Raw genomic sequence first — 10,508 nt, forward strand, 5'->3', positions numbered from 1 at the left:
TTGTGCCATATTGCTAACAACTTTCCAGCCTTATTAAAAAAGCCCCTTCTTGAATGTCTTAGCTTCACTGAGCTGAGAGAAACACGTTTATAGGGTCGATTCCTTCTGTGCACTCACACCATCTGCGGGTTTCAGCAAGTTGGATTAATTAGTTTTTATGCTAGTGTGGGTAATTGAGGACTCATTTCACATCGAAACAGATAAAAATGTACGACATAGAGGATCATTTGAGTTAAAGTATGTCTTTAATGGTTATTTCCGACCATTTATGTGAATTCACATTGGCACACATCGGCTTTCTGCACCTCATTTAAACAGAAATCTTGAACACTTGGATAAAACATTCAAACTGCAGCACCTGATTGACAAATGGTGTTTGTCATTGTTGTGACAGGTTTAAGTCATGTTATATTTTCTCACCTGTACACTGTTACCTGCAGATCTCCTCAATGTAACAAACCTGAAGACTTTAAATACAAACTCACTGAAAACAGCCAAAAACGCTGTCAGATTCACTGATTTGAAGCTGAAATTAAAATTTGATTAGCAGCCTGCAGCAGCAACTGTTTTCCCCAGATTGACCCTGTGGCCTTTCAGCGACAGGAAGTGCACTCCATCCCTCGCTGCACCGATGTGAACGCTCGAACAGCTGCCGCAGTGAGGACTTGAGACAAACACGAGAGCTCATTATGATAATAGGAAAAGGCCGGGGAGATTTTCAGCAAGATTAAAAACAACTTGATTAACCCGCCTGTCAGTCACACAGCATCTGCTGTAAGCTACTCTGAGCAAAACTCGAGTCAAAGTATCTGCGGATAAAAACACGATGAACAAATCTCCTCCTGGATATGATGAGAAGTGTTTAACATTAACAGCTTTAAAACGCTGCACTGTTCCAAAAAATAGTAATGTCAAAGTATCTTACTGTATATTTTACAGTTTTGTACTGTCTTTCTAGAATATCATTAAATTTACATAAGTAGACTGTGATTTTACATGTCAAAGGTAAAATAACATAACGTCACTGTAAATATAGTAAAACACAATTTACTTGTTTTTTAAATATATTTTTTGTACATATGCATATTTAGATTGTAAAAATACATTCAGAAATGTATCATAATTTCACAAATATTTGTCTGTTATGTGAGAGAATGATCTGTTAAATCCAAATGTAATACTATGGGAAAATATATAAAATTATCGAAAATTAATGAGAATAATCAATAATTAAAGGAGTATTTGAATTATAATTTTGCTGAAAATTTCATGTCATCTAGGTCTGATTCAATAATTCAGAGGTAAGAAGTGAAAATATAATTAATAGGAATAAAAAAAATAAATAAATAAATAAAACATTGCACGGCCACACTGTGCTAATTATATATTTTATAAAATAAATGTAGAGGTAGGAATTGCAATTAATATAAATCTCAAAGTATTCACAACATTCCTGAACAGAAATAGGCCTCTGCACCTGGGGTGAGGGTGTGGCCATGAAAACAATGTGACATGCCATTGGATGTTGGGATACATAATAACATGATGCTAAGCATCGGCCAATGAATGTGAACTGACAACCACAAGGTCGCGGGTATGGCTGCACTGTAGGAAAAAATCCTAATATAAATATTTTACTGTGCATTTTACAGTTTTGTTCTGTTCTTCTAGAATATCATTAAAGTTACGTAAATAGACTGTGATAGACATTTCAAATGTAAATTAACGTTAAATCACTGTAATGCAATAAAACATAATTTTCATGATTATTAAATGTATCTGTCTGTACATATGCATATTTAGATTGTTAAAATACATTCACAAATGTATCATGATTTCACAAATATCTGTCCGTTATTTGAAAGATTGAACTGTTGAATTCAAATGTAATGCTATGGAAAAGTATATAACGTGATTCCTATAAGCTTGTGTTGCATCACATAAGTATTATTATCACTGCTATTTAGTACGATCGTGGCTCAGAAGTTGGCAGTTTGCCTTATGATCAGGAGGTTGCCGGTTCGAACCCCGGCTCGGATACTCTTGGTATTGTGTCCATGGCCAAGACTCTTCACCTACCGCCTACTAGTGATGGCCAGAGGGGCCGATGGTGCGATATGGCAGCCTTGCCTCTGTCAGTCTGTCCCAGGGCATGCAATCCATTATTATTTAAACCAACTGTTAACTATATATTTCTGTACATTTACGTATTATGATTCATATTGCCACATTCATTGACCTTGTTTATAGGTCATTTCATTGTTTGATCACGTTAAAATGTTCCTAATTTGATGTCTAAAAGCACTTGGAAAAGGCAGAATCCCATGTAAAATTAGCGCAACAAACTGTATTTTCATTACTGAAAATAACTGTATTTTCATGAGAAAGTTATTTTCTGTTATTTTACGGTAGTATTTTGGCACCCCAGCTGCTGGAATATTACAGTTTTTTTAAGATGTTTTTTTTAACAGTGTGTTGTTCTTCTACATGCTGACTTAACAGACACTAAAAGTCACTCTACAATCTATCACAAATACATCTTTTTTAGATCACTTAAGACTCTTTATTCTACTTCTACTATTACATGTTTGTTGGTATGACTTACCACCACAAAACATAGATATAGAAGAAGTGTGAAAAGAAGCACTTTTCTGCATCCTCAAACAGTAGCTTGCAAAGTACAAAAATCTCCTAACATATGTTTGTGCTTAATTGCAATGGACACTTCTGTATCCCTTATATGAAGACTGTCAGCAAACATGCATGTTACACTGGTGTAGTTGGTCATACTTCATGTTTATAATGTTTCTACATTTGTGGGCCCTTAAGAATGCTATGACTGCTATTCATTGTCAGGCCCAGTGGCACTGGCATCTGCAACACATTTGCTGGAACCTGAACATGTGGAGGAACTTCTGCCTACAGCAGTTAGATTGTAGGGTCAAAGTGCAGTAAAGATGCGGAAAGCTTTTGGTGGAGGCAGTATGATGGTGTTTGCCACATCTCCCTCAATGGAAAACCAATGCTTGCCATCACTGGAGACAATCTCAGTGCAGACAGAATAGAATAGAATAGAATAGAATAGAATAGAATAGAATAGAATAGAATAGCTCTTGTACATATACAAGTAAATGCTGTGTGCTCCACCCGACTACTGTCCAAGAAATATAAATAACCACACGGATTAAAGGTACACAGTAAAACGAAGCTGCACAGTGGCTTGAGTTTTGGGCAAAAGACTTCATCAAATATCGAGATGAGATTCTGCACCAGTAGCAATCCCATATTTCCATAGTCTGGGATCGAGCTCTCTGACACACGACCTGAGAGATGCATTTGGACCTTAAGTTGAGCCGTCTGCTGTTCGCTGAAGTCTCATCTGAAATGGCCTCAGTGGGACGGATGGCTGTCAAGAAGCCATTATTAACAAACATCGTTTGTAAAGAAGTTAGGGGATAACGGGCAGTGGACCAAACCACTCGGTGCATTTTCTTTCTTTTCTTTTCCTTCTTTTTTCTTGTTCTTTTAGCACAAAATTGTTTCTGTACCTATGAATATATTATTTAGCTGTATATAACTATATTTACACTGGCAACACAGTTTTTACTAGAGGGGATCAGGACAACGTTATTTCTGTCCGTTGCTGCATGGACATGAAAATAAAGCTGGGGGAGGTCCCTGTGGTCACTCAGCCAGCATTCACTGTTTCCAGCTTCTCCAGAGGGTGAAATTGTTGCTTTCTCTCTATTCAGTCAAAATGTGCTCAGCTGCTGGAAACATGAAGAGATTCATTGAACTTCAAACTTATTCCAGACAAAGTTTTGGCTTTGACCTCAAACTGCTTAAACTGTCTTTCCTTCACAGGTTGCAATATACAGTTTCTTAAGCCTCCTATTTTTCAAACCAGCCACGTAAGAGCACCCGCAAACCTTCCAAAAACAGGATTACTTCTTTGCATTGTGTCAGTCATTGTATTGACTTAGAAGTCTCAGCTCGATGAAGTGCAGCTCCTCCGTAATCCCCTCTGACGGCTGCAGAGAACCCGGGGCAGCGACGTATGCGCCGCTCTCAGAGTTTCGAGCTCTGCTGTTGTGACCCGACGGCAGCTTAGCACTCACCATATGTTGTTGTGGTTGTCAGGAGCTGTTTTTGTGTGTGTGCAGAGGAGGGAAGATTAGCTGCGTGTGGTCGTTGTCACTCCGCAGATATCTGCACTGAGAGGGCAACGAAAAGGAAACAGACAATGCAGGTTTATATTCATTAGAATGACAGCGGAGATTCCACCTCAGACTGATTAAACTCCGATCTCATTAAGCTGTTTGTGTTTTATGTCTTTTAAGGAAGTTCCCTGTGGCTTCTTATTTGCTTTATCTACCAACACAGTTCAAATTACCCCTCAGCTCCCAACTTTTCAGGTTCTTGAAGACTTTTCACTCATCCGGTTACAAAACCTGACAGGGAGCCCTGGGCTAGAGTTTAAATACATGAGACATCCCATCAGCTTCTCATCAACTATCTTCAAGAAACTAAAAGAAATTCAGTTGACTGACTACCATCACTTGACATGTTCCATCTTTCTTAAAAATTCAGAAAAACTTAAAGTTAAAGTTCATCCAATTCTCTCTTTTAGTTCTTCCAAACTTAACCCAGAATTGAAAGGTCATGCTTTTGATCCAGTTTACTACATCCTGCTAATGATATACTCTGATAAAAAAAAAATAGAAATTGTTAAACAGAAAAATTTTGGACTGTTTGACCTCCAAATTTGAAAAGGGAAAACCAATGTGTTTATAATGCAGGATTTATGGACCGGGATTGATATCTATCTCACACACACACACACACACACACACGCATAAAACATATTAAGGATTGTAACATAACATAAAACTGTTGTTGGAACCATACTGAATTTCACCAGAGAAACACACACACACACACACACACACACACACACACACACACACATATGAAGAGAGAGAGAGTATGCACAGTATGCAAACGGCTACCAAACAGCCATCATAATTCGTCATACAATGAGAACAGGACAAATCAACAATTGACCATGACTAATTAATATTGTGCTGAACACAGTCCAAAAGATTCAGTAAGCTACATCAGTGTCTACTGTTTACTATCATAGCCAAGTGACAAACGTAAACAGAAGTTTCCACTATCCCTACCATTGACTGTAGAAAAGATTCTGCAACCAGTAGCAATCCCATATTTCCATAATCTGGGATCGAACCAACCCAGGATTCAAATCATGAATACATAATGAGCTTGGATTTACAACATTATAAATGAAATGTGCTCCATTTGGGAGCAGCCGCACCCCCCACCCTTTCGACAGGTTGTGTGTGAGACTTTAAATTATCAAATTGTAAATTTTAAATTTTTATTGATCCCTTTACCCCGAGTCCTAAAGTGTATATTTATTGTCTTACTCTTCTTATATTTATTGTTTGTTTACTTGCACTGCTGTAACTGGAGCCTCGTCGTCTAGTCTCTCTAAATACTGGACTGTATGTAGCGGAGATGACAATAAAGTTTACTTTGACTTCAGCAGCAAGCAGGCGCACCGAGGGCTCTCGCGCTCACTTTATAGAATTTCGAAAAAACATTGGTGCAAATTATAAGTCTGTATCATAATGTCTGGTGTTTTCATGTTTGTTGGTTTGTTTTTATTTTGTTTTATTTGCGAGTTGGTTATTAGACGCTGCTCCAGCCAGCCAGTGCATCCCCCGCCGCCCCGCCCTCTCCTCCCTGCACCGGAAGCAGCAGGCGCACCTCGCAAACGGAGGGCGCCCTTACTCCCAGCAAATGGGCGATAGAAAACCGATCGGCCATCCCCAAAATGCATGAGTACGAGCAATTTTTATTTTTTATTTTTATTTTTTGCCAATGCCCGTGATGCCGCCCCCCGCACGATGCCGCCCTGGGCAACCGCCCATCTCGCCCATATCAAAAACTGCTACTGTCTGTGGCTTGACCAGCAAAGGGAAAACAGCAAACATCCCCATGAAAAGTAAGTAAAAGTAAAGTAAAGTAAGCAAAAAAGAGGGTAAAAAAAAACCAAACAAAAAACTAGATCCTACAAAGCAGGGCAATAAGCAGAGTTCTGGACAGCAGTGGACAATTTTCACTACAAATAAGTTCCTCCTCTATTGTGACTCCTGTCTTCTCTTCACAGTTAGAGCCCACATGGTTGTTTCACATATTTTGATACTGTCCCCTGGTGACAGTAAATGGATTGTTACTCAAGTACTCATAGTGCTTTTTTTCACTTTGACATGCACTCATCCTCCACTCACACATTCATATTTACTATCCTGCACACACCCACGCTCAAAAAGATGCATCTTTGGCAATTATGGGTTCAGTATCTTGCCCAATGACTCTTCAGCCCACCTTACTGCAAGGTTAGCAGATGACGAACACTACCTCCAGATTCACAGCTTATGTTTATGCCCTAGATTTCATTTCCAACATTGTGGATACATCCTTTTGAATAAAGTTAACTCTAGGTACATCAAAGCTGAAAAACCATCTGAAACCCTGTGCCGTAACCTGATGTGAACCACCTCAGAAATGTAACCACCCATCACACTGAGGCAGCCCATTGCCACTACTCCTTCTGCCACCATTTATTTCACTGAGTGGGTGAAAGTGGATCAACTGAAGAGTGAACCCCACTAAATGTGTGTTATTATGGAGAAATTGCAGATAATTGCTGGACTCTTGCATAGGGTACATTGTAGGCTCTACATAGATTCAAGGCAAAAGAGTGAATTAAGCTCTAAGCGCCGAACAACTTGAGTATCTAAACCTAATGTGGAGCAGAGAAAGGGAACCAATCAGTATACACCTATAGCATGTAAACATGGCACCTACACTCTGAGGCAGTATCCAATATACAGTGTTGGGGAGTAACGGAGTACATGTACCGCCGTTACGTATTTAAAATACAAAATATGAGTAACTGTATTCCGTTACAGTTACCGTTTAAAAAGGTGGTATTCAGAATACAGTTACTTTGTTGAAATAAATGGATTACACTGCGGTACTTTCCTGTTTCATATGTTAGGCTATGGTCTCTCTATTTTGAGTATCCACGCCGGAGGAAACCCAAACAAAACACGCATTAAGAGGCTCAAATGTCTGTGTCTCAATCTCGTGGCCCATGTCACCCCTACTTGCGGCCTGCATAATGACGTGACGAAATATTTAAAAAAATTATTGTTCAAAAAATGATGTAATATGAAGGCAATAGGCAGAGTGTTACAGGCATAGCCCTACAGAATGTAGCCTCATGGGCAGTGTAGTCTGTGCTGCAGGGAGAATGGAGGGAGGGAGAAAAAGTAGAGTTGAAAAGTAAGAGGTGTCACTGAGCAGAAACGGGAGCTGGAAGCATGTAAATATAAAAATAACCACTGCAGCCACAAAGAGAGCCTGACGAGCCCAGCTGTAAGTAAGCTATTAAGACTCGACTGTACACCGTGTTCGTGTTTTCCTCTGAAACAATAAGTTCTGTTGAAGCAGCCTTTCAACGCCTCTCTCACTGTCTCTCGCTAGCAAAGTTGACCCAGACAACAAAGTAAAGCTAGTTTTCAGCTACGAGCCCGACACAGAACCCGACGTATTAGCCAGAGGTCCCTTTACTATGGTTCAGAGCTGCGGACCTGTTTTATATACGCGCAGAATAGTTTTCTATACGAGATTGCTGCAAAAAGTGCAGCCTTACCTAATGTCCATCCTACTGTTACTCATTTTATATTAAGATTTAAAAATCTAGTTGATATTGGTATAGTAAGTAACCTTCAGTAATAGTAATAAATCACATTCATGTAGTTGTAAAAAGCATGATAATATATTAAGTAATCCAAAGTATTCAGATTACGTTACTCTCATTGAGTAACGTAACGGAATACGTTACAAAATACATTTCGGGGCATGTATTCTGTAATCTGTAGTGGAATACATTTTAAAAGTAACCTTCCCAACACTGAATATACATTAGACACTGCCTCCAACTTCAGCTGATCTGTGGGTTACTCTTGTTCATGCTGTTGTTGGTTCATCAGTCAGCGAAGCCAGAGAAGAGCTGAAGTGAAGCAGTGTTAGAGAGTGAAAAGTGTGATATTTTTTCACCATTCTTCCATTCCTGTTGAACTCCGCTTTTGCTCCATTCCCTGTTCCAGCCCACAAGTCAACCAATTGACAGCAAGTCTACGTACTTGCTGTTGGGTTTTTGTATGCCAGCATGGGAGTGTGCTTGCATATATTAAAAGCCATTCTCAGTAGGCTCTCTGCAGGCTAAATACCGTAATTGTCGGGCTATAAGCCGCTACTTTTTGCACAAGCTTTGAACCCTGCGGCTTTTAGTCAGGTGCGGCTTTTCTATGGATTGTCCATGATTTTTGTGACATCGTAAGAGGATTTGTTTTGTTTGTTCCGCTGTTGTACAGCACTACGTTGCCTGGCAGAAGGATCGGGGTTCAAGAGTGGTATGTTGGTCACATGTCCGTCCGCCAGGCAACATAGTGCCGTACGAAGTAGCTCGAAAAACAAACTTCAAAGTAGCGCTAAGTGTTCAGCGGGAGGCGTGGATGATGAGCGGCGATAAACTTGCAAAAAGCAAGTTATGCCCAACTCCACCAGTGGATTCTGACAGCGTGGAAAAGTGTGAAAACATCCACGATCACCAACGGATTTCGAAGGGCTGGACTCCTGCATGATGGAGAGGAGGACACCGCCACAGCCCTTCAGAGGGTGTTCGACTCCGACACTGACAACGAGGATTTGTTTGGTTTTGAAAGTGACAACGAAGGAGAGAAGCGGAGAGTGGATGACGAAGCCATCCTGAGCCTGTTTGTTTCCGACACTGGAGAAGAGGACTTTGGTGGTTTTAGTGCACAGGTAGAAGAGAAAGATGGTGGTGAATGCACCTGAGCCTGAAAGGTAGTCCGAATCTATTTTTCTGGCGTGCTGTAGGTTATTATGTACTACATTTGTTACTCGTTTATGAAGCACAGTACATGTTTCGTACTTGTAATTACCGGTACTTGTACATATACCCTAAAAAGTTATGCAAATATGTAACTGTAACTTGTTTTTCAAAATATTAATAAAAGGGATGTGTCTCCAAACAGCCATCTCTTTCCTGACAATTCGCTTTGTGCATATTCTCTTACATATGATAAGTCAACATTGAAACACCTGTGGCTTTTAGTCAGGTGCGGCTAATGTATGTACAAAACAGGATTTTCCCCTGATTTTAGCTTGTGCGGCTTATATTCGGGTGCGCTTTGTAGTCCGGTAAATACGGTACCTACGTAAATGGATATAACCCCATTACAATAAAATGATAAAAATGGTAAATGGCCTGTATTTGTATAGCGCTTTACTTAGTCCCTATGGACCCTAAAGCGCTTTACACTACATTCAGTCATCCACCCATTCACACACACATTCACACACTGGTGATGGCAAGCTACATTGTAGCCACAGCTGCTTAAGAAAAGCTTAAGTGCCATAAACGTGTGTTTCTTCTAATGCCCTCTTTGGAGTACTAAACGTCCATGAGAAAATAACCCCTCTTGCTTGATTTTTGAACTCAGTAAACACTTTTCTGCAGAGGTTGTGATATCACTAGTCTTTCTAATTACAATATACCACATTAATTTAGCAAATTGTGACACCGTCAGAGTGAAACAGAAAATAAGGCAGGCTATGCTTTAGGGAAACCCCACCTTGTGACTGACATGTCACTTGTCTTTGTCTGTGTCAGTCAAATTTAGTTTAAGGTTTCAAGATGAAATTTTACCAAACACTGCATGCAGTCTTGGTGGATATGTACAGCTTTTACATGCTGGAAAGAGTTTTTCCCTTATGACACTACCTTGGGCTCTGTGGATCATTGAAAATTAGTTACAGCAGATGTATCCCCCAGTACAAGTAAATCTGAAAAACCCCAGCAGAAAAGAGATTTTACCTCCATCTAATCAAAACTGTGTGAGAACAATGTTTTTGAATCTATTCTATAAACTTATAACTTCAAATATATCAAATTTCATGCAAAAGAAGCAAAGCACAACAATGCTGCATCCATTTTAGTCACAGCAGCGTAATGTGCCACACTCTGAAGCTTCCCAAAAGCAGAACTATATCAGATACAGCCTTGTCCCAGTACAGGGATCTGTTTCATTATATTGATGTTTTCAGGGAAGTTTGAATAAAAACCTAAGAATTTAGAGAATAGCTAAAGGTCGAGAAGGTAGAAAACACTAATTAGAGAAATAACCACGTGAGTTTCATGAGGTTGTTCTTTTTGACACAGTTGTCTGGGGTCAGAAACCTTGTCTGGAACTGAGACGGGAAAACCAGGCCGGGGAGGGCGAAGCTTTTCTCCAGACTGCGGCAGGACTTCCACCAGCTGTGTGACCTGATTCAGTTAATTAACTAACGAGCTAAAAATGGCTCTGATGACCCCGCCAGGGTTCGACAGA

The sequence above is a fragment of the Perissodus microlepis genome, chromosome 23, assembly GCF_051167445.1.
Source record: "Perissodus microlepis isolate ML-2025 ecotype Zambia chromosome 23, ASM5116744v1, whole genome shotgun sequence".
Lineage (NCBI taxonomy): Eukaryota > Metazoa > Chordata > Actinopteri > Cichliformes > Cichlidae > Perissodus > Perissodus microlepis.